The 25579-nt window shown below is 41.6% G+C and overlaps 1 protein-coding gene across 1 annotated transcript in view; it reads right to left on the bottom strand.

Annotated features, from left to right (window-relative positions):
- The window catches only part of lrit3b (leucine-rich repeat, immunoglobulin-like and transmembrane domains 3b), a 62140-nt gene that overhangs the window by 35569 nt on the left and 992 nt on the right, over positions 1–25579 (bottom strand). The window lies entirely within an intron of this gene.

Genomic DNA, 25579 nt, shown 5'->3' with positions numbered 1-25579 from the left:
GGCTTGGTTAGCCTGTGGGACTCCGGCGGCAGCTGACGGGTACTGACACAGGCCAAGTGGAACGCAGCTTGAGCAGTGGCAGAAGGAAAAACTCGGGTGCAGGAAGAGTTCATTGAGGCCATGGAAAAAGACAGCATCGAAGCGATTCTGGCAAACCATCAGGCAGATCAGGAGGGGAAACTCTACTCACATGGTCTATAGTGGGGGTGGAGTGCTGCTGACTTCAACTGAGGGTATGGACAGGCGGTGGAAGGAATACTTTGAGGACCTCCTTAATCCCATTGACACGCCTTCTGTAGTTGCAGCAGAGTCTGGGGATGAGGGGGATGACTTCCCCATCCCTGGGGGTGAGGTCACTGAGGTGGTTAACCTGTTAACTGGCAGTGTCCCACCCACAGGATGTTTAAAGTGTTTCTGAATTTGAAGCCTCATACCGTCACAGTAACGCTGCAGTCCGCCCTTACGATGCTTTTATATGACAGACTAGACCCTCAGAATTGGATTGACACCTCATTTGGCCAATCATGTTATAAAATGGGTTTTCCGGAGCCAATAACAACCAGACAGCGTTATGTCACTTCTCTGGACATGCCCCAAATGTTCTCCAATCGTTCTGATTGGTCAACTCTGACCCAAAATCTAAAACCACAGATGTATAGCCAAAACAATTCCTGACACGTGGGTATATGGCACCTTGGGGTGAGTTTTCACATGAATCCACAAAGTTGCTGCACAATGAGTGCGTATTACGTGCTCTGTGCGCCGTCATGACCTCGACAGTGTTTACAATACTTTTTCTCACTAACGGAGTGTATAAATATCTCAAAACAAGCTATATTTCTTCAATGAAGTGACAAAGTTACAGTACTCATGAGAGTGGATTATTATTTGAGGACGAGAGGACGTCACTGATTTGACCGGTTTTAGTAAGTAAGTAAGTAAAACTTTATTTATATAACACCTCTCAAGGCAGCTGCCACAAACTGCTTCACAACAATAAAACACAGTACAAAGAAAAAAATCTTTAAGCAAAAGCAATATTAAAAAGATAAATTTGTATCTGTCCTTTAAAAGACGCCACCTATTTTTTATTGCTTCTGCAGTGATAAAAATTTCTAGAATTTTTATCGCTGCAGAATCCCACGAATGAACAGCTGTTAGTCGGAAAGCGATTCAGAGTAAATGTAAGTTTTTATTCTCAGCTCATCCTCATATTATATGCAGTTTAGATATAAATTTGTATGTAATGGTGAGTTAGACATGCACCATTACACAGAAAATATCACCGTACACTGGTGTTATGCCACCTATCTTGTGTCTGTGTGTGTGTGTGCGATTGTGTGCACCGTCGTGGAAACACAAGAGTGTTTGGGTGTTTGGGTGACAGGGAAGGTATTTTATAGACCTCGATGGGCTTTCACAGCAGTTGTACAATGGCTCAGAGCATTGTTTATTAATATTTGGTGATATTCGCTTTGTGGTGGGCTTTGTTAGATGTTAGATTCAACTCACTGTCATTGTGAGCACAAGGCACACAACAAAATGATCGTTCCAGATCACTCATCCAGAGACGAGCATCTGCGGTCATGCAGCCAGAGACCGGCGCTACTGTTAGGCAATGTGGTTTAAGTGGTTTAAGTGTCTTGCCCAAGGACACAACACAACGTCCTCAGGCGCCTTGTGTATGTTGCTTTGTGTTTGTGGGGGTAATTGTTTGGGAGGAGGTTGTAAGTTGTGTATCAGAGAAGGACTTTTGGGAGGATTGTGGCTTTTTATTTTATGTGTATACATAGTTTTTACTTTTACTGTAACTTTTGATCAATATAAAATTTTTTTATTTTGGGTGTGTGAAGGAATCACTGAAAATAGACTGGGGGTTTTTGCGAATGAAGGCCTAACATTTTCCTTCTGTTACAAACTAGGGCAACCTTCTGATTTGTGTCTATAATTGTAATTAATTCATACTATCAGTAAATTTGTGTGTAGCAGAGGATTCCTCTGGGTATTATCCTTCATTAGAGCCCTCATTGATGACTGTATTTTGAAGCATTGAGGAGATACGCCTATCTGAAGTTTGTATATCAGGCATTGTCCCATTGGTGCCACTCCAAATGGCACCAGTTGGACAATGCCTGGACGTCAACACAAAAACTTGTCCAAAACAGTATGTTTTTGTGCTATTTTGATAAAATTTGAAATACAAGTAGACAAGACTTCATTCTACAGTCTCATTTTATTTTGCAGTCCATACCTTCAACACTCAGTGTGTAGTTACATAAAAATAAACATGAAAAAACTAGGCAAGGCAAAAATTGTCTAACTTTTCTGTGTTCCAAACTTAATAGCTACATACTCATTACAGTTACAGCATTTTTGACTGCAAAAATGAAAAATATAACTTGTCATCTTCACAAAGAGACCAAGCTTTTGCATGTACTCCAAAGAGTTCAGGAACAGCAGCTGATTAAATTTGGGTATGCTTTTTCAGATGTTTTTGTTGATTTTGGAGCAGCCAGTTAACAGGTCAAACAACTCCTTGGTGGCAGGGCCCCTGGGGTGGATCAGATTCACCCTGAGTTCCTGAAGGTGGCTAGCATCCACCTGCAGTAAGAAAGGCCAGTCAAAGTTTGGGGCTGCCAACACCGGAGTACTGCACAACAATGTTTTCACATTTTCAAAATCTTGTTGACAGGCAGGAGATCAAACAAAGGTCACTTTTCCTTTCAGCAAATTAGTTAGTGGGGCTACCACTTCAGAAAAATTCCTGCAGAAACTCCTGTAGTATCCTACCAACCCCAGAAAATGCATCAGCTCCTTTTTTGTGGTGGGTGTAGGATACTGTTCCACAACCTTCACCTTGTCTTGCACTGGGTGAATTGTACCTTGTCCAACACCCTCCCCAGGTATGTCATGGTCGCCTTAGCAAACTCACATTTGGCGAGGTTGATTGTGAGATTGGCATCTGCCAAACGGTCAAACAGAGCCTGGATACGCTGTAAATGTGAGGACCACGTATCAGACCAAACAATAACATCATCAAGGTAGACCGTACATCCTTCCAAATCCCCCAAAACTTTATTCATGAGTCTCTGCAATGTCGCCGGGGCATTACGCAGGCCAAAAGGTATGACTTTGTATGAATACAAGCCATTTGGTGTAATGAATGCAGAGATCTCCTGTGCACGTGCAGACAATGGGACCTGCCAATACCCTTTCAGTAAATCAAATTTACTAACACACTTGGCATGGCCTACCTGGTCAATACAATGTTCCATACGCAGCAATGGGAACGAATCTGGCTTAGTAACTGCATTCACCTTGCAGAAGTCAGTACAAAACCTAGGGGTATTGTCTGACTTCGGGACTAAAAGGTAAGGTGACACCCAGCTTGATGACGATGGCTCAGCAATTTCATTGCTTAGCATGTACCTCACCTCAGCCTCCAGATGTTTATGTTTTTCAGGATTGACACGGTAGAACCTTTGTCTAATTGGCTGGGTCTCACCAACATCAATGTCATGCTCTATAACATGGTTCTGAGTGGGAGTATCACCAAATAAGCATGGAAATTCCTTAATCAGTTTGGACAAGTCCACCTGCTTTGCCTCAGGCAGATGTCCCAACAAAACCTGTAGCTTACAGAGTGACTCTGAATTCCTCAAACGTCCCTCCACCGCAGCAGAGTCAGGGCAGGGTAAACTGTCCTTCAAGTCAGGTGCCACAGTCTGAGGAACTAAGACTACTGAGACTCTCACCCCCGAACATGCTGGAACCACACAACCTGACTGATCTGCAGCGCGAGAAGAGACAGGCGACCGGGAATAATGCATTTTTAACAAGTTCACATGGCATAACTGGGTTGGTTTCTTACGTTTAGTGGTGGCTATGGTGTAATTTTGTTCAGATACTTGTTCAAGAACCTCATGGGGACCTGTAAACTTTCCACAGGCAACAGGGCCAAGACCTGGTCCCCAGCCATGAATTGTCGGCGCTCAGCCCCTTGACCAAATAGAGTCAAGGCCAGATTTTCTTTTGCCATTTCCCCTGCCGCTATCTATACTTAAAACCATTGACATAGTCAATAAGATTTCTAGGTGGTTCAGCTTCTCTCCACTGATCATGCAACAAAGACAGCGGCCCATGCACAGTATGACCAAACACCAGATCATTCGGGCTAAACCCAGTGCTCTCCTGTGTGACCTCCCTAGCTGCTAACATCAACCATGGTAACCCTTCCTCCCAATCTCCCCCCAACTGAGTACAATAAGCCCGCAACAGGGATTTCAGTGTCTGATGGAAATGCTCCAAAGCCCCCTGACTTTGAGCATGATAGGCTGAAGCCCTGATGTGCTTGCAGCCCAGCAGAACTCTCAGAAGACAGCTGCCCGCTTCTAATCAAATCAAGCCTGCATTTCTCCACAGCCAGCTTGGCTTGCTCAGCCTCAACCCGCATTCTCTTCATGGCCAACTGCTTCTCATGCTCTGCATTCTGCCTTCTGGCATCATACTCCAACTGCAACACAAGCAGTTTCTTCTGCTGCTCAAATGACAACCCAGTACCCAAACCAGAGAGACGTCCACCAAAAATAGGAGAACCAAGCTCCTCCTCCTGAACAAGAGGCAACACACCTTTTTCACTCAAATTTGCTTTCAACATACTTTTGACAGTATCCTTCAACCTTTTGTCAGAGATTTCAATCTTATAATGATCTGCTACTTTTAACAGCTCAGTGTACTTGTCCAACAGCTCCTCCGCTGGAGCCTCAACAAAGTCAGCAATGTCAGCCATGTTCGACAATACACAAACAGGACCAAGTCAGGACCTCTTCCACAACATGCCAAACCTGACAAATTCCAGGAGTGCAACAAGTGCTTTCATAAAACAAAGCACAAATCCCCTGTAGTATAAACACATGCCTAAAAAAAAATCTAGCCTGACCACCAACTCAGCCTAGTCTTCATGTAGTGTCAATAGCGGGTACTTATGCACCAAATACCACCAGTGTGAAAAAAGGTGACCAATTAATGGCACCCCACCCAACCATGGCAACTGTGCAACTGGGGATTAGCTCTGCCCACCAGGAACCTGTAAGACACAAACAAACAGACAAACAAGCAACAGCAGGCCCTGGCCAAGGCAGAAGGCTGTTTGGCTGTCACAATATAGCTTTACACAAAAAATACCTGGTATAAACATCCTCCAATGAATTACTTTTACTTTCTTACTTTGAGTCCATTTTAGAGCCTGTACTTTTTTACTTTTACTTAGGTAAAGAAGTTGAACCAGTACTTCAATTTTTACCAAAGTATTTTTTAACACAAGTACATGTACTTCTACTTAAGTACAGAATGTCTGTACTTTTGGCTGTTCAGAGTAGAGGACATTATGGTTGCATTGCTGCAAAGAAGCCACTTCTAAGGAAGAACAACAAGAGGAAGAGAATGGCTAGGGCCGCAGAAAAGGTGAGTGGATGGTTCCTACATGTGTAGTTCCCACAGTGAAGTATGGAGGAGGAAGTGTGATGGTATGGAGGTGCTTTCCTTGTGACACTGTTGGCTATTTATTCAAAATCCAAGGCACACTTACCGAGCATGGCTACCACAGCATTCTGCAGCAACATGCCATCCCATCTGGTTTGAGCTTAGTGGGACCATCATTTGTTTTTCAATAGGACAAACACCCCAAACACACCTGCAGGCTCTGTAAGGGCTATTTGACCAAGAAAGAGGGTGATGGGTTGTTGCATCAGGTGACCTGGCCTCCACAACCACCTGATCTAAACCCAGCTGACATGGTTTGGGATGAGTTGGACCACAGAGTGAAGGCAAAGCAGCCAACAGGTGCTCAGCACCTCTGGGAACTCCTTCAAACCTGCTGGAAAACCATTTCAGGTGATGACCTCATGAAGCTGACTGAGAGAACACAGAGTGTGCAAAGCTGTAATCAAAGCAAAAGGTGCTACTTTGAAGAATCTAAAACATATATTTGGTTTATTTAACACTTTTAAGTTTACTACATACATCCTTCTGTGTTCCTTCATAGTCCGGATGACTTCAGTATTCATTTATACTGTAGAGGAAAAAAAAAACATTGAATGAGAAATTGTGTCCAAATTTTTGACTGCTACTGTAAATTCTGATCAGTAAATCACAGAATTGTTTTAGATGAGGAAAGAAATCACAATCCATAAATTTGGATATTTAGTGATTTCTTTAAATATGGTCATGTAATTTGACACAGACAGCATTTATATTGTCACCTAACAACCTGTAAAAGGCTATCCATGTTTAAAGCTTTTTAAGTTGACGATCAGTTCATCTCTTAATGAAAAAGACATAAAAAAGGGAAAATTTGTACAGCTTTCACAAATGCACTGAATAGTAATCTATGCTAACCTAATTAAGTGCAGAGCTACCTCATCAGGCCAGAAGTGGGCAACCTATTTCCATCACTCTTTCGGTGATAATGTGCACAACCTGGACAGGGAGGAATGTGGGTTTGAGCAGAGAGTCAAGGAGGTCATTTACATGAAATGAGCATCTCTGAACCGAGGAGCAGGCCTAAGGCCTAATCTTTCATGATCCTACAGTGCTGTGATTCCAGGCATTCATGTCCAGCTGGTCATATCATTTTGCATCGACTGCCCCACCAGAGGAGAGAGGACCCTAGACCACTGCTACTCTCCATTCAAAGATGGCTACAAAGCAAAGCCTCTTCCGCCTTTTGGGAAGTCTGACCACACCTCTGTCCTTCTCATGCCGAAATACAAACAACGGCTCAGGCAGTCTCTGGAGCTTGAAAAAGGCGACTGGACTTCTTTTTGTTTCTTGAAGACGTTTCACCTCTCATCCGAAAGGCTTCTTCAGTTCTCAACCAAATGGTGGAGAGACCCAGGTATTTAAACCCCTGTGGGCGTAGTCCCCTGGAGGTGGTTATGACCCTCTATTGATCTTGTGCGTGAACACATGTGCCCAGGTGTGAATGGGGCGTGGGTCATATTTAATCAGTGGTTTCAGTTGAAACCAACCCCCATTCACACCTTTGTTCCAGTGACCTCAATAGGCCACAGGAAACAATGGAGCGGAGTCCTAAGTTGGTTTCAACTGAAACCACTGATTAAATATGACCCACGCCCCCTTCACACCTGGGCACATGTGTTTCACGCACATGATCAATAGAGGGTCATAACCACCTCCAGGGGACTACGCCCACAGGGGTTTAAATACCTGGGTCTCTCCACCATTTGGTTGAGAACTGAAGAAGCCTTTCGGATGAGAGGTGAAACGTCTTCAAGAAATAAAAAGAAGTCCAGTCGCCTTTTTCAAGCTCCAGAGACTACTATGACCTGGATGACTGAGAATCTACACAGACAACGGCTCAGGCAGGAACCCCCTGCTGTGAGAGAAGTGACACGGTGGTCTGATCAAACAGAGACCGCTCTGTTGGATTCAACCGACTGGGACATGTTTCGCAGCAGCGCGGGCGGAGACATCGAGGAGTTTACGGAAACTGTTGTGGGATTTATTGGGAAAGTTGTTGATGACACTTCGCTTAGGAGGACCATCAAGACTTTTCCCAACCAGAAGCCGTGGGTGGATAAATCTGTCCGCGACGCCCTGAGGTCCCGCACCGTTGCCTACAACTCCGGCCTTGCCTCTGGGAACATGGAGGACTACAAGGCTGCATCATACAACGTCCGCAGAGCGGTGAAAGAGGCAAAACATTGCTACGGCCGCAGACTGGAACAGCAACTACAACAGTCTGACTCCAGGGGACTGTGGCAGGGACTACGCACCATCACGGACTACAAAGCACCACACACACACCCGGTGAGTGCCGACGCTTCTCTGGCTGATGAACTCAACATCTTCTTTGCGCGCTTTGAGTCGGGAAGCCGACAGCCCGCTGCGCTCCCGGCCGGAGGGGCGGAGACACTCACTGTGACGGAGCGCGACGTGAGGAGGGCGTTTAGACGTGTAAACACCAGGAAAGCGGCTGGACCAGACGGTATTAGTGGACGTGTCCTTAAGACCTGCGCTGACCAGCTGGCACCTGTGTTTACACTGATATTCAACCTCTCACTGAAACTGTGTGTGATTCCCACCTGCTTTAAAAAGTCCATCATAGTCCCTGTCCCAAAGAAACCACACCCCAGCAGCCCCAATGACTTCAGGCCCATAGCACTCACCTCTGTGGTGATGAAGTGTTTTGAGAGACTCATCAAGACATTCATCACCTCCTCACTGCCCACCACCCTCGACCCACTACAGTTTGCATACCGGCCAGACAGATCCACAGATGACGCCATATCCTTCCTCCTCCACAAGACCCTTTCACACATAGACTCTGGTAAGGGGAACTATGTGAGAGTGCTGTTTGTAGATTACAGCTCAGCATTCAACACCATAAATGGACTAGCTCTTATATAGTGCTTTTCTACTCAGTCAGAGCACTCAAAGCACTTACACAACATGTTTACATTTACCCATGCACTCACATTCATACAAGCACTTCCATTATTCTACTAAGCTAAGTGCTTTTTAATTGACTAACATTCACACACATTCATACTCCGACAGGACGGTCGGAGAGCAACTTGGGGTTAAGTATCTTGCCCAAGGATACATTGGCATGTAGCCTGGAGTAGCCAGGAATCGAACCGCTGACCTTTCGATCAGTAGGTGACCTGCTCTACCTCCTGAGCTACAGCCACCATAGTTCCCTCCAGGCTGGTCTCTAAGCTGCTGGACCTGGGCCTGGGCCCATCCCTGTGCAGGTGGGTTCACAGCTTCCTGACCAGCAGACCACAGGTGGTACGAGTGGGTCACCTCACCTCATCCTCCCTCACCCTCAACACTGGATCCCCCCAAGGCTGTGTGCTCAGCCCTCTGCTGTACTCACTGTACACCCATGACTGCGAGGCCACGTCAGAGTCCAACGTCATCATCAAGTTTGCTGACGACACTGCTGTTGTGGGACTAATCTCTCACAATGAGGAGACAGCCTACAGGAGAGAGGTCTCCCGCCTGGAGAACTGGTGCCAGGAGAACCACCTCCTGCTCAACGTCAGCAAAACGAAGGAACTGATCGTGGACTTCAGCAGGAAGCAGCAGAGGGACTACCATCCACTTGTCATCAGTGGTGCTGAGGTGGAAAGAGTGGACACTTTCAAATACCTGGGAGTGACCACAGGACCTGTCCTGGACTCATCACATAAACATCACTGTGAAGAAGGCCAGACAGCGTCTCTACCTCCTCAGGCGGCTGAGAGACTTCAAGCTCCCACTCAAGGTGCTCAGGAACTTTTACACCTGCACCATCGAGAGCATCATGCGTGGGAGCATCACCACCTGGATGGGAAACTGCACCAAGCAGGACTTCGTGGCCCTAAAAAGGGTGGTTCGTTCAGCTGAACGGACCATCAGAACCACCCTCCCCAACCTGCAGGACATTTACACCAAGCAGTGCAGGCTGAGGGCCATGAAGATCCTAAAACAGCCCAGCCACCCCGGACACTCTCTCTTCTCCCTGCTCCCATCAGGCCGGCGTTACCGCTGCCTGAGGGCTAAGACTGAAAGGTTGAAGAAGAGTTTTTACCCACAAGCCATCCGTCTGCTCAACTCTGAGCCCTAACTGGACCATTATTGCACAATGTAAATATTATAATTTATAATCTATAATTCCACGTAAAAGTGTGTATAGTGTATAGTATATAGAGTATAGTGTATAGTGTGAATTACTTATTTTTATTTTTATTCTTATTTATATGTGTGTGTATATATGGTTGCAGGTACAAAATACATTTCACTGTGCATTGTACTGTGTATAACTGTGCATGTGACGAATAAACACTATCTTATCTTATCTTATCTTATGTTAATGATCATCAAACTGACCTCATGGCCCATTGTTAGGCAATGGTGATAATTTCAGTCATTATGCAACTGCAATGTTTATAAGGTTGCGGAAACCTGCAGTCAATTGAGACTGAGAAAATCACTTCGATGAGTGACAAAATTTTCTCCCACTGAAAACAGTGTGTCCAGATGAACAGAATCAACTTTCTGGGATTTCCTTACCTGGATGACTAAGCATGCATCTATACAAGATAAGAAATACTTTATTTATCCCAAAAGACAGAAAACTACTGTAGTCCAGTTTCAATGGCAGTGGCACAGTGGGTAGGCGCTTGCCTTGAAGGTTGCCAGTTCGAGTCCCTGTCCCTGCACTGTGTTGTGCCCTTGGGCAAGACACTTAAACCACATTGCCTAACGGTAGCGCCGGTCTCTGGCTGCATGACCGCAGATGCTCGTCTCTGGATGAGTGATCTGGAATGATCATTTCGTTGCGTGCCTTGTGTGCACAATGACAGTGAGTTGAATCTAACAGCAGCCAATTAAATAGAAAATACAAGAAAGTAAAGAAATCAATAAATCAAAATGTAATATGATACAATAAGGAGCTTAATTATAGAATGACTTTAGGTAATATGGTATAAGGTGGTAAAGCATCTGTCCTTGTGTAAGCAAAGCTGAAACAGATATTACAGAGAGTGTTCAGCTACGTATCCTGTAAGGGCTGCAGAGAACAGTCGGGCTGCATTATTTACAGCCAGTCACCACAGTCACAGTCATTGCATCAGCTGATGGAGGAATCCAAACAGTATGTTGACTCAAACTGGATTCAAACAGCAAAAGCAATCACAAATTCTGCCAGTGATGGGAATTCTTATTCCCTGTGCAAAACAAATTAACATGTATTTACTGTTTTTGAAAATACTGTATTTTCCGGACTATAAGTCACACTTTTTTCATAGTTTGGCTGGGGGTGCGACCTATACTCCGGAGCGACTTATATGTGAAATTTATAACACATGAACCAAAATACTCCAGCCACTTGACATCTCCATGAACCGGAGCTTTAAGGCAGTCTTGCGTAACCTGTGGGCGCAGTGGATGATGGATGGAGAGCACAGCTTAACGGCAACTGGGAGAATGCGCCACGCAACTTTCCTGGAAGTCATTGGATGGATCAAGAAAACATGGGCTTCAGTGACAACCGAAACCATCCTGTCGGGATTCAGAAAGGCCGGAATAATTGGAATTGCAGCTGACGACGAGTCTGACGAAAGCGACACAGAAGAGGAAGCGGCGCTTCGTCTACCTACGGAGTGTGCGGAGTTGTTTAGAAGTGACACCGAGGATGAAGAATTCAATGGATTGATGGTTTGGTTAACTTGTTAGTATGTTCTCTATGCTATGGTTATCTGAATAACTGTTAATGTTACGTTAACATACCGAACATGTGTTCGTTGTGCGTCATGTAGCTGAATGTGTTACGTTAGCATAACGTAGGCGTAACGGTGTTCGCCCTGTTCTTTAATCCATTATTATTTTAAATTGCCTTTCAAGATGGAATTTCTGCTCTGGGTCTCGGATTCTATCAAATAACCCCCCCCCAAAAAATGCGACTTATAGTCCAGTGCGACTTATATATGTTTTTTCTTCTTTATTATGCATTTTTTGGCTGGTGCGACTTATACTCCGGAGCGACTTATAGTCCGAAAAATACGGTAATGAGACTATTTAGTAATTGCTAGGAAAGGTAAAGCAAGTATGTTTAAAGGACATAATTCATATGCAATGGTAAATTGAAGAGCTTTACATAGAAGCAGTTAAAGTAAATGAAATATGGGGATATGGGGAAATGACTGTTTAGTTCTGGCAAGGTCTGTACTGAAAGATAGGAATGTCCTTTTACTTGGCTGTCCATAGCACCAGGTATCGTGCATAATGGAATAATCAAAATGTTTTGTTTTGCAGCTGCATTAGGAGACTTAAGGTCATACCAACCTTTATATTTCACTCGGTCCCCAGTTTCTTTATTGGGAAGATTTCTAAGTTGCACTCTGGAAAAGCAATAACAAACACACACTTGTTACCAATGGCCATTAAAAAAATACACAAATAAGAGGCAGTGTGTTCCCATACTGCCTTGTGTCTTGTGTGGCCTGTACATGAGTTTAACTTGTGTTTTTAAAAGAGGAAGCACTGACTGGTTAACAGTAGTTTCCTGCACTATCCCACACCAGGAGAAAGCTGTGGCTGGAGCCATGTGACGTACTATCCACTTTGGCTGGATACTACAGGTATCTCAAGTCATTCCATTAAAGAAAATGACTTCATCTTCTTCCCAAATGTGTTTAATTGCTGTTCCCAAAGGCACACACCTCTCAAAAATCACCAGACACCTTATATGGTAAATGGACAGGTTGTTATAGTGTTTTTCTGCTCAAGCACTGAAAGCACAACATGTCTCATTCACCCATTCACATTAGCACTTCTTCTATGTGTTAGTGCTCATTCATTTCCATTTCTAACATCAGGAGCAACTCAGGGTTCACTGTCTTGCCCAAGAATACTTTGGTATGCAGACCGGAGTAGCCAGGGATTGAAGGTAGATGACCTACTCGAACTTTTGAGCCACAGCCATCCACAATGGCTTATATGCATATTACACTTTCTTCATTCACACTGGCCTACAATTTTACATATATTACAGATTGAAACATTTGTAATGCATACATATAATGTGATTATAATTCAGCTTAATGGGTTTATCTTCATAAAGACAGTCTCTGACAATTCTAATCAATGAGACTCACCAACAATGATTACAGTTCAAGTTTTAATAAAATGTTAACAACATCTGCTGTTTCTAGAAGCTTTTCTTTTGAGCTTATTACACAACAGCAGTGTTCTATAAGCTTCTCCAAAGCAAGGGAGATGCATGCATATATGCACAAGAAAGAAGAAATGACTACCTCAATAACTCATAATACATTTTCCAGCATCACTCTGGACGGGTAATCCGGCCCCAGTTTATATATGGTTGGATCCATTTACTACAGTCTCTAATTAGTAAATGTCAAAGCACTGATCAGAATATAGCTGCCAAGTTAAGAGCAAAATCAAACCTGAGGCAGTATATAGCACTACTGAGTAATCTACAGAAATGTTACACCTTGTGGCTTGATCACTATCATGAGAATATCTGAATAAACCTGTGGAGAATAATAATGTAAAACCAATCTGTGTCTAAATGAGAGAATAACATCACTTTAATAGATTGAGCAAGCCAGAAATTTTACACTAAGCAAGACTAAAAAGGGCTTAGTAAAGCTCACTCACAAACCATGATTTCACAGTGATAATTGCTACTATTGCATCTGCAGCCTCCTCCTGTCTAGTGCTGCACCTCCTTCTCCTCTCTCTAAAGTTGCAGCCCCCTATCTTTTCTCTGGACCCTCAGCCTCCTCCTCTCATCTCTCTGCGGTTGCTGTCCATCTTATCATATTGATATGAAGGTGAAAAAGAATGAGTAAGAGTTTAGCCAAGATGAACAAATGCTCGTGACCACATGAAGGTATGGCATGCAGCTGCTTTTGGCTCTGAAGGCCTCCGACTGCTTGGTGGCATGGATAATGTATGGCTGCCATGTGCTGCAGGATGGGGAAATTCTTGCCTCAATATAAAATTTTGTAAAGCAGGAAGTGCAGGTCCAGTCAGCAGATATTTCATCTGTAAAAATGTAAGAGGACCAATTCTCATTAATATTACAACAACTTACAAATTAGATAATGACAACATAACATCCTTTATACTCTTATGAGGATTAAACCATAATAAATAATAAACAAATGGCATAGGTACCATATATATGGGTATCGCTATATAATATAAAGCCAAATGTGTAATATTAAAATAAAAGCAACACAGAATACTTGCTCAATAGTAAATAACAGGATCTAAGAGAATTACTGTATTTGAATGCATTAGTTTTAGTTAACAGTACCTAATACGCATGCAGCTTAGTATTTTCTCCACTAATTGAACTGATCCTTTTACCCCATTCAATCTGTGATAAAATTAGATATAAATCCTCGATAAATGTCAAGCTATCAATCAGCGATTAACATTTTACTAACTCCTCTTAATTGGAGGGGAAAGAAAAATGTCAAAAAAGTAACTTAAAGGGCCAAATTGTATGTTATTTTTTACATCAAATCACGGACCGGAAGTAGGGGGCCAGCGAGTTTGAGACCCCTGCTCTAAACTCTTCCTATAGCTTCCACTGAGAGTCTGGATTCTGGTTGAAGGTATTTTGGACCATTCTTCTTTCAGTCAGGTTTGATGGTTCCGAGCATGGACGGCCCGCTTTAAATCCCACCACAGATCTTCAATAATATTCAGGTCTGGGACTGAGATGGCCGTTCCAGAACGTTGGACTTGTTCCTCTGCATGAACGCCTCAGTAGATTCTGAGCAGTGTTTAGGGTCATGGTCTTGTTGAAGTATCCAGCCCCGGTGCAGCTTCAACTCTGTCACTGATTCTTGAACATTGTTCTCAAGAATCTGCTGATATTGACTGGAATCCATGAGACCCTCAACTTTAAGGGTTAGGGTTAGGGCACCGTACCAGATGACCTTTTTTAACCTAACTACCCCATGATGTGTGTTTGTTTCCTTTTCCGGGGACTGATTGTAGTTGATTAAATGATAAATTAATACTTGAATCAATAATGTTTAATCAGTAGTCAATAGTGATAGTTATCTTATCCTCAAAGGTTTTGCCAAAATATGAACATATGTGTCTGAGGAGGGAAGGGTGTGTGTAGGTTATTGCACTCTGTTGCTAAGGAGAATAGAACTGCATGATTAGGAACATGTGAGAGGGGAAGGTGTGTGTGTCTTTATGGAGCTTTTATTGCTGATTGGAGAAGCTTGTGCCATGATGCTGGAACCAGCCACTGGACGAACCGATCTGAGAGGGCGAAGTCTAAACCACAGCTCTCTTCAGCTGTTTTTGAATTGATAGTGCATGCAGTATAAAATTGTTATGTTTAGCTAAGCTTAAAGCTGCGCTCTTCTGGCAGCTGTTAAGAAGGCCTGTGACTGCCTGAACTGATTGACCGTGTACACGTTTTTCTTCTGATTCTTTAATATATTAAATGTTTTATTTTTAAACGAAAGCGTTTTCCTTCACAAATACAAAACACACCCTGACATTCTTACATAGCACTTTTTTACTGTACTTGAGGACACAAAGCCCTTTATACAACACACTTACATTCACACACACACACACTTTTCTATCCAACATTCACACTCTGACGAATATACTGGGAGCAACTTGGGGTTCAACATCTTGCCCAAGGATACTTTGGCAGGCAGACTGGAGCAGCCAGGAATCAAACCACCAACCTTCCAATTAGTAGATGGCATGCTCTACCTCCTGAGCCACAGCCACCCCGAACATCTGCTTGTAATTTTTATGGACAGAATTTCTAGGCGTAGCCACCTTGTGTCCTCCTCTCTGCTTTTTGGGGCTATGTGGTCCTATTGGCTTCAAAAGGTGGAGCCTTCCAGTTTGCACTGGAGAAGTTCACAGCCAAGTATGAAGTGGCAGGTATGAGAATTAGCACCTCCAAATCTGAGGCCGTGGTAGAGTACCTACTCCGGGTCAGGAACAAGCTGCTGACCCAAGTGGAAGAGTTTAAATATCGAGGGTTTTCACAAGTGGCAGAAGAGGGGAGCAGGAGATAGACAGATAGGGGCTATGGCTGCAGTGATGCATAACAGCAAAGCTGTCAGTTAACTGGGCAGTCTACATTCGTACCCTCGCCTAGTGTGCCAGTTGAGGTGGTTCGGGCATCTGACGAGAATGCCTCTTGGGTGAGGTTCTTCCAGGCATGTCCTACTGGGAGGAGGCCCCGGGGAACACCTCAGTGGGGGGAGGGGGGGGCATGACCCTGACCCAGTTAAGTGGGAGAAAATGGATGGATGGATGGATGTTGGTGTGATCAAAGCATACTGCTAAGTTATAATTATAGCACATTTAACTATTGTGATTACATGTCTTAGAGCTTTTGCTGCGTCACACACTTCACTGTAAGACCGAATAGTAATAGTTTGATAAAGAAAATGAGTTGCAACTACTTAAAAACCTGTTATAAGTTCATACACCTTTATTTTTCTGAGTAGTTTGAACCAATTTCTTTTTTTAAGTTATCAGTACTTGATTATATTGATTAGTTTCAGACATAGCCCTCAAATAATTAGAGTTGTCCCTGACGTCACCTACGTGCCTACGTACGTACGTCCGCCTTCTGTTTCTTGATGAGGTACTGGAAACCTCCGCCATCTTGTAATCCTCGCTTCTCGTCCAAATTCCTGGTCGTTACAGAACTTGTAAAACGTTCATATCCAAACAGAAATCAAGTCATATTGGCTACAGGAGGTGTTTTTACTGCATTGCCTTTGACGCTGGCTAGAGGACGTTGTGCTGTGGCATGTTACAGACTTTTGAATTGGAGCAGCTAACGGTCTGCACTTCGCTAGCTGCATTTACCGCCATTGCAGCAATTTTGTCTTTGGGAGCGCTTTTGTGGTAAGTTTTATTTTATCTTAAAACCATATTTCTCCGTTGTAGCATGAATCTTCATTGTCATAAATGTACGATTGTAGCAGGCATTTAAGAAATGTGATACGAGTCTTTTTTTTTTTCGCGTCGCATTGTAGAAAATAGGTTCTAGTATATGATCTTGGTGTCTTTACCCCAGTGTCTTCTGCATGCCTGCATTACAGGAAAGCCCTGCGCATAATTTTCCAATCTTTTACTATTTTAAAATGGGTTTTCCGAAGCCATTTCTGGAGTACTAAACTGACTTGCAGATTATAAACTGCCTTTTGGATTCAGTGTTTAGTCAGAGCGTGCACTGCTGAGCTTTTTCACACTTAAAACATTTATGGACATGGTCTTTGGCTGACCCTTTTGCTCACTGATATAACTTGAAACCCATGTTCCTTTTCTGGAATTATACATAACTGGGGCATCATAATTGTACGCACAGAATGATATATAAAAATTATTTTAAAATTCCATAGTTGATCTCCTGAACTATCAAACTGTTCATTTTGCCTGGTCTATTTTAGGTTAACGTTATTAAGGGTGAATCCATAAATATATTTGCCAAATAGGTTTATTCCTCTTTATTTTATTCTTAACTTCAGTTTTCCTTATCCCTGTTTTAGTTTTTTTTTAGTTTGTGACTTTTTGTCCTTTTGGGGTTTCTATTACATGCTATTAGCAAATGTTTAAAAAGTGGTTGTTAGAGCACCTGCATTTGTAGTGTTTGAATGATAACTGATTAGGCCAAATGTGTCATTGATACTTCCAAGTGCTGGAAATAACACACAGTTGCTTCTTTCTCTGTTTTCAGGCTGAAGCTGAAACTCCTTGCTGATGTACCAAGATTTCATTTTGGTATGTTGATTGCTAAAAATCACAAAGCATTGATAGAACTTTCACAGTTACTTTAGTATAGAACACCAGTAAACATAAACTCATTCAATGGCCTTGAAGTGCAAACTTTGTGACCTTATCTTTGAAAAACAGCTAAATGTGCTTGAACACTATCGGTTACATCATAACAATGTTTCCTCAGTCAGTCGTTTGCCATGTCCATATGATTACTGTATCTGTACATTTCAGTCACTGAATGCTTTGAAAATTCATATAACACGAATACATTCTCAGAAAGTTGTGCGAAGTAGAGATCAAAGTGCCGCATTCCTTTGCCCTCTTTGTGGATTCAGCCAACCATTCAATGATAAAAATCTTCTCAGTCACTTAAGGACACACCTAAAACAGAATGAGACAGTGGATTGTCCATTTAAACATTGTCACTACCGTACTAATGTGTATTCTTCCTTCAATACTCATAGGAGTAGGTGTCATTCTGATGGTGATATTTCAGACTTTAAGTGTGAAATTATCCTTGAAGAAACTGTTAGCCATCCTTTACAGCATAATGTTGAATGTGAGGATGCTGGTCCATCAAACTATGACTATGAACTTGGAAGTCCTTCCTCTAATCCTCCTGATTCCACACATGACACACGGGAACTGCAAGTTCAGTTAAAAAACAACTTGGCTTCCCTCTTCTTAAAAATGTATAGTGTTCTTCATGTGACAGAGACAGCCATACAGAACATTATAGATGACTTGTTACAGATATTTTCACTGTCCAAACCTCTTGTGAGAGACTCAATTAACAACATTCTGCACCAGCATAGTCAGTCAGTGAGCGAAGTCGTACTGAATGAGTTGGTGGAAGCTGTCATGAACACCAATGTTTTTGTTAATGCAGCTACAGCAGGTGCAGAGTTATCCACTGCTAAGCGGAGAAAAACCTTTGTGAAGAGTCATTACCCTCTAGTCATGCCTGTACAGTACACTCTAGATTCTAGTGGTCCCACAGTAGTATATGTCCCAGTTTTACAGATGCTCCAGTCTCTGTTCCAAAACACTGATATTCTTGATAAAATCAAAGAAGCTAGACAATCACCATCTGGAGTGTACATGTCTTGTGAGGATGGGACATATTTCAAAGAAAACCTGTTTCTGTCAGCAGCAGGAGAGTTGAGGTTTTCACTGATTTTGTATGTGGATGACATTGAGCTAGCCAACCCTTTAGGCACAGCTAGAAAGATCCACAAACTTACTGCAGTTTATTGGTTACTTGCCAATCTACCAAGTCAGTACAGGTCCAGCCTACATGTTATACAACTAGCTCTGCTGTGCAAAGTTTCTGACCTGCAGAAGCATGGTTATGAAAGTGTTCTTTCCCCTTTGCTGAAAGATTTGCAAACTCTGGAGCAGGAGGGTATCTTCATTGAAACCCTTGGTGAATGCATCAAGGGTTCTGTGCTCTATGTCGTAGCTGATAATTTGGCTGCTCATGGTCTTGCTGGCTTTGTCCAGTCTTTCAGAACACATAATTTTTGCAGATTCTGTTGTTGCACTGCAGATCAGATGCAGACCACAGAAGTTTCTGAAGGCAAATTCACTATGAGAACAATGGAGTCTCATGATCTTCTTGTGGAAAAAACCGTACAAGGAGATAAATTAAACCATGTTGGTGTTAGAAGTGATTGTCCTCTCAGAAAAGCACTGCAGCACTTTCATCCCATTACTGGTTTCCCACCAGATATACTGCATGATCTTTTTGAAGGGATTGTGCCTGTGGAGTTGGCGCTGTGCATTGGTGAAATGATTCGACGAAAGTATTTTTCTTTGGAATATCTAAATACAAAAATTCGCACATTTCCATACCAGCACTCAGACAGACTTGACAGACCCCAACCAATCCCCCAAAATTTTGCAGCTAAGCTAAGCATTGGGGGAAATGGCCATGAAAATTCCACCTTGTTGAGATTAATACCACTTATGGTGGGAGGTAAAATCCCTGAGCAGGATGAAGTATGGGCTACATTGATGGATCTCAGAGAAGTTGTGCAGCTTGTGTTGTCTCCATCTTTCACAGAAGAATCTATTCAGTACCTGCAAACCAAAATAAGGGAGCATAGACAAGGCCTTAAAACTGTGTTTCCTGATTTTAGGCTCAAACCCAAGCATCATTATGTTGAGCACTACCCTGAGCTAATAAAGCGCTTCGGTCCTCTGATTCACTTATGGACCATGAGATTTGAGGGGAAACATCGTTTTTTCAAGGGAGTGATCCAGGATACAAAGAATTTCAGGAATGTTTTGAAAACACTTGCAACCAGGCATCAGCATATGATGGCTTATCACCTCAATGCACCCTTGTTTTTCAAACCCCAAGCACAAGCTTCAAGTGTCACCTGTGTCCAAGTTGCAACTTTGCCCCAAGTAGCACAAGATTTCATCAAGACAAAGACAGACAGCCAAAACATATATACCACAAACAGGGTGTCCTTAAATGGAACAGAGTATGCAAATGGAATGTTTGTCTCTGCAGGCCAGACTGGAGGGCTTCCAACATTCAGCAGAATTGAACATATCCTGCTTGCAAATGATTGTATTTTCTTTTTTTGCAGGAATTACGAATGCTGGTATATTGAGCATTTGAGGTCATTTGAGCTGATATTAACAGACAGCTTTTCGGTGTTTCAGCTGTCGGAACTAAATGATACAGTAAGTCTGACAGCATATACTGTTGATGGACATCTGTTGTTGACACAAAAAAGATTTATTTTGATCAGACACTGGTAGGATTAGTATTGCTTTCAGAATAAGTCACATGCAGCCAAATAGTTTGGAATGAAAAAAAAATATTAAAACTTAATTACTCTTCTTTATTTTCCTTTGTCTATTTATAGGGAATGGCTGCTCAAGCCCTACTGCTTCATGTTCATGTCTCAGCGGACATTGTGAGAAAACTGACTTTAATCTCACGCCCAGAATCAGTAGATGAGCTAAAGGACATTATAAAAGAGAGGTTAAACCTTGACTGTGACTTTAGCTTATTATATGAAGACCCAGACTTTGACAGGCAGCTCTGTTCACTTGTAGATATTGAGGAGCTTCCACAGAAAGCTGTTGTAAAAGTTGTGAGACCAGAGAATGATGATAGTTCAGTTGCGTCAGATGACCCAATAATACTACCCCATGCCATGACTCCAGACAGGGTTGAAAGATGGCCTCAGGATTTCCCTATTCCTACTTTTTCCTATGAGGTAGAACTTCTACTTGGTGAGGGGGATATTGCCTATGAGCGAACAGGAAAGGTTCTCAAGTTGTCTAGGGGACAAAAGCATGACATTCTTGAAACTCTTGCAGCTAAAATGCATGGTTTTAAAGCATACCCCAGTGATCGGGAAGTATCAGTGGTAGCCGAAGCTCTCATCACCAAACATCCTTGTCTAAAGGAGCCTGGATCACAGACGGGTTGGTATGGATGGAAAAATAGCCTGAAGTTTAAGATGGGTAACTTTCGTGCTAAGTTGAGTCGGGCAGGTTTTCAAGAGATAGCTGTGAATTCGGGAAAGAGAAGTAGAAATGACCCAGACAAACAGTCACCACACACTAACATAAAAAGACCTAAAAGGGCAGAAGTTAATTTTCTGCCAAATTTCCCAAGGGGTGAAGATGCTGTTAGCCTTGACCAGCTAAGACTACAGATGGTGGATGAAGTCAAGAAAAGTGAAAAGAATCACAGCCTGCTGACAAAGCTAATGCACACCACCTTTGCCCTGCGACGCAAAGAGATAATCAGGGATGAAATACCAGTAGCAGAGATCCTGGATCGCTGGCCTGCTCTGAAAATGGAGTCCCAGGTAAGAATGTTTCCTTAAATAATATTTATAACGAGATTTATATTGTATTCGTTTCTGTTAAGTGGTCTGTATGAATTAATACAAATTATACTTTGGTAGTGTAAGGATTTGTTTGTATTTTGCAAAGATTTGTAGACTAATTGAAACTTGTAAATTTATCCTTTGTGTTCAGATCTGTGCAGAGTTTCACAGGATTACAAACCTCAACCTGAAGAACCACTTCTATGCTGTGTTGGACCAACATATCCCCCGCCTCCAGAGCTTATTCAGAAAGAAAGCTGCTCGCACAGGGAAAGTGTCTGATGTTCTGTCTCAGCTGTTCAGAACCTATGATCTCCAGGTTAGTGTTTTTTCTTTTTCGTTGTTTTGAGGTTTATTAAGTTTTACCTATTTTATTATTTTATATACCATTCTTGACTAGGTAAACTGATGAATTAAAAAAAATGTTCTCATGATGCAGGAACAAGCTGATATCCATGTTCGGCGCGCTGTTGTGCTTCACGCCCTTCCTCCCTATTTGCACGAAGACACCTCCACCTTCATCAAAACTTGGGATGTAAGTTTTGGACAAAGTTGTCAACAATATCCTTGTATTAACCTTGTTCATATTTTCCAAAACATAACACTTTGAAAGTGTGAGAAGAAGTATTGCCAGCCTTTGGATCGGTCTACACCATTGTCCATATAACATCATGGAAACACCAGTTATTTTCTATAATTTCCTAGCCCAACCATAGATCACTGTACAGTTTACCTTGCTTAAAATTAGACCTTCCATGGATTTTAGTTATTACTATGAAAATGTATGATTTTGCTGAATCTTTGGTGTGTTTTGGCTTGTTTGTTTGCTTTATTTCTGAGCTAAGTATAATCCAGAAATGTAATTTGTATAGATGAGGCTAAGAGGAATAGAAATGATCTAACGTGTAGGGTTTTTTTTGTTTTTTTTTCCTTTTCTTTTGTAGATGATGCACTCCGACGAACCAGATATTAGGGAAGTGCCACTTGGACTCCTCTTAATCAGAGCCAATTCCATTGATGCAACATTCTTCTCCCCCGAGAAGATCGCAGTTTTGATTGAGGGTAACATAATCATTGATTATGTGGTCTCCTACAAGTACCTGGGTGTTCATCTCAATAACAAGCTGGACTGGACTACAAACACAGATGTCCTGTATAAGAAGGGCCAGAGTCGACTACACCTGCTGAGGAGACTGAGGTCCTTTGGTGTCTGCAGGACTCTGTTAAAGACTTTTTATGACTCAGTGGTAGCATCTGCCATTTTCTACGCAGTGGCCTGCTGGGGGGGTGGATGCACCGAAAGGGACAGGAGCAGGATCGACAAACTGGTGCGGAGGTCTAGCTCTGTGTTGGGATGTCCTCTGGAGTCTGTGATGGTGATGGGTGAGAGGAGGATGTTAGCAAAGCTGACATCCATCATGGACAACCCCCATCACCCTCTTCATGAGACCGTGGGGGAACTGAGCAGCTCCTTCAGTCAGAGACTGAAACATCCTCGCTGCAGGAAGGAGCGCTTTCGCAGGTCATTCATCCCAACAGTAGTTAGACTGTATAACATATCATAATGTCTTGAGTCACTTGGACACTTTACCTACACTGCCATCACTTTATCCATACAGTCAGATACATTTTATTTATTACACTCACCCATATAATGCATACCGTGTATGCTGTGTACCTTACCGGCTACAAATGTATATAATATTTTGATATCTTTATATAGTGTTTTGACGTGTGTGTATATGTGTGTATATGTGTGTATATGTAAATGTGGGTATTGACACTTATATATATATTTATGTATATAGTGCTTATGTATATGTGTATAGTTTTTTGCTATTTTATTTTATTCTATTGAATTTTAGTTTTTAGTTTAGTTATTTGTTCTTACTCATCCTTTTCATTTTTTCTCTGTATTGAGCTGCTGTAATGCACAAATTTCCCCTTTGTGGGATCATTAAAGTTTTATCTTATCTTATCTTATTTCCCCACCCTGGCTGATGCATTTGTAGTATTATTTGCACTAACATACGCCCTGCATCTAAACTACCCAAAATGTTTGGCCAACACATTTGGCTTTATTCAGAAAGTCTTGATGGGTCTGGAGGATGGGAAGTTGAAGCCCAAAGTGCTAAGTCTAAAAAATCACCTGTTGGCAGCAGAATAATGTCCAGGGTCCCAACACAACCCTGAAGTGCCTGTTAAAGCAAGTACTTCAATTTATCATTTTTCAGTCTGGATAAGTTAAAAAAAAATGAATAGAGAAAATATTGTTTACACACTCCACGTTGTACTTCATTACGTAACTGACATAAGGCACTGAAGTTTTATAAAAGAGTTTTATGTATTTCTAAAGTTTCTAAAGTATTTTTCTATGTAAAGTTTTATTCCTGTTGGTGACAGCATGGTTATGTTCTACATGTTTAACAGTAATCCTTTGCTGTTTTTGTAGAACCACTGGATTAGCATATTAAAAAGGTTCCCAGTAATATTTCAGTGTATTAGCTTTACTGTAATTTAATTCAAATTTCCCATCTGATGTTGCAGGATTTGATCTAAGATTTTTCTTTTTAAATCATTTGTTTATCCACTCAAAATACTGTTGTAATACTGAGGACATTCTTTATTGCTTATATTGTAAGCTTGTGCGTAAAGTGGATGTTTTAGAATTTTTTTTCTAATAACATTTCTTTGGCTTTGCCAGAGGGATTTTTTTTTTAAAGAAAATTAATGCAAGGGAATTTAATTTGTCATTTATTACTGTTGCCCATCAAGAATTGTCAATTGTGAAAGAGGATTTCAGCCCTTTCCCCCTGTGGCACTTTGTGTTTTTGGTTGTCTGGTTGTTAAGACATTTTGTTAGACAAGCTATGTTGTAAAGTTACTTAATAAATTTGTAACTGAAATTTATATTGCCTCATGTTTTTAAATGTGTAATTTTTTTTTTTTTTTTTTGCACATTTTTCTTTAGAAATCCAATTTAAAAGACAGATCTGATTTTTAAAAACTGAGTCCCATAAACTTAAAATGGTTAACATTTGAAAACTAAATATTATTTCATAAAAGTAGTTAGAAAATTTAAGCATTTTATGCTTGATTAAGATTTGTACTTGAAACTCAAAATAACAAGTAGATAGTACCAAATCACAAATGTGCATTTCACATGAAAACATTTAGCAGTGTTACTTAAAAATATTTATTCAGAGCTACTACATATTGTGTGTTTATTTAACTTTTATTTTTGAGTCTTGGTTACTTAAAATATTTTATGTAATCAGTTTCACCAAAATTTTGAGTAGAATTAACTTATTGGGTTTTACAGTGTTGAGGTGTGGCAGTTATCCTGACTATAACTACATGGCAGCAAAGCTAGAATCAAAGAAAGTCTTTATTCTTTTGTTTAAAAAACAGCTCTTGAAATGCAACAGTGTGATCCTGACTGGGTGCTAGCATTACACTTCAGACACACATCTGACTATTACATGGTTAAAGTCTGCAGGGCTGCTGCAACATTGCTCATACAAACAACATCTGTATGTTTTTGTTTTAGACAAACCAATTCATGAAATATATATATATATATATATATTTTTTTTTTTTTTTAATGAAATATGACAGTGTGATTGTGATTGCAGTTTACTTCTAGAGGCTACCTCTGACTGGTATCAGTGCAGAACAAAGAGACCACAGGCTCCTGCAACTGCTGCTGAAATATTGTACCATAACAAATGACTAATTAAGTACTTCAGGTCTGAATGATCTTAAGAGTCATTGCACAGTTTAGTGCAACAAACAAGACAGAGCATGTAAGGATATTATTACAGGGCAGTATTAAATATGGACTAGTTCTTTATATAGCATTTTTCTACTCTGACTGAGCCAAAGTGCTTATCAGTTATAAGTGTGTATGTAGTTCTGTATTAAATATCAATAAAAGAAAGTAAGTGTCTTTTGCAGCACAAGCGATGCAAACATGTATCACAGAGTCCTGGCTCAGTGGCTGAGAGTGCCTCACTGAGCCCCACACGGCTGAATTGAAGCTATTTATAATTCTGAATGTTGATGTCCAGGTGCTCACTACAGAGGGGTTTGGAGTAAACGGATGAGGACCTGAGCATTCATGAGGATTAACCCCTCCTAATAATACTCCTTTGCCTTCCTCCTCATTACCTTTGGGTCTCTATCTTTGTTTTGCTTTTGCATGGCGGCAACTACCCAAAATACACTGGTACCCGAGCTCCACTGATGTCTGCACAAACTACACTGCTAAAACAGCATGTGGACATGTGAAATGTGTTTATTTGCTTTTGTGCTGCGATGGACATGAGAAGATCAACGTTATGCCAAAGCACGGAACTACAGCCATTAACCTATGAGCTTAGAAACAGGCGAGCATG

The sequence above is a fragment of the Archocentrus centrarchus genome, unplaced genomic scaffold (genome assembly GCF_007364275.1).
Source record: "Archocentrus centrarchus isolate MPI-CPG fArcCen1 unplaced genomic scaffold, fArcCen1 scaffold_44_ctg1, whole genome shotgun sequence".
In the NCBI taxonomy this organism is placed as follows: Eukaryota; Metazoa; Chordata; class Actinopteri; order Cichliformes; family Cichlidae; genus Archocentrus; species Archocentrus centrarchus.
This window is presented reverse-complemented; position numbering and strand designations above follow the sequence as displayed.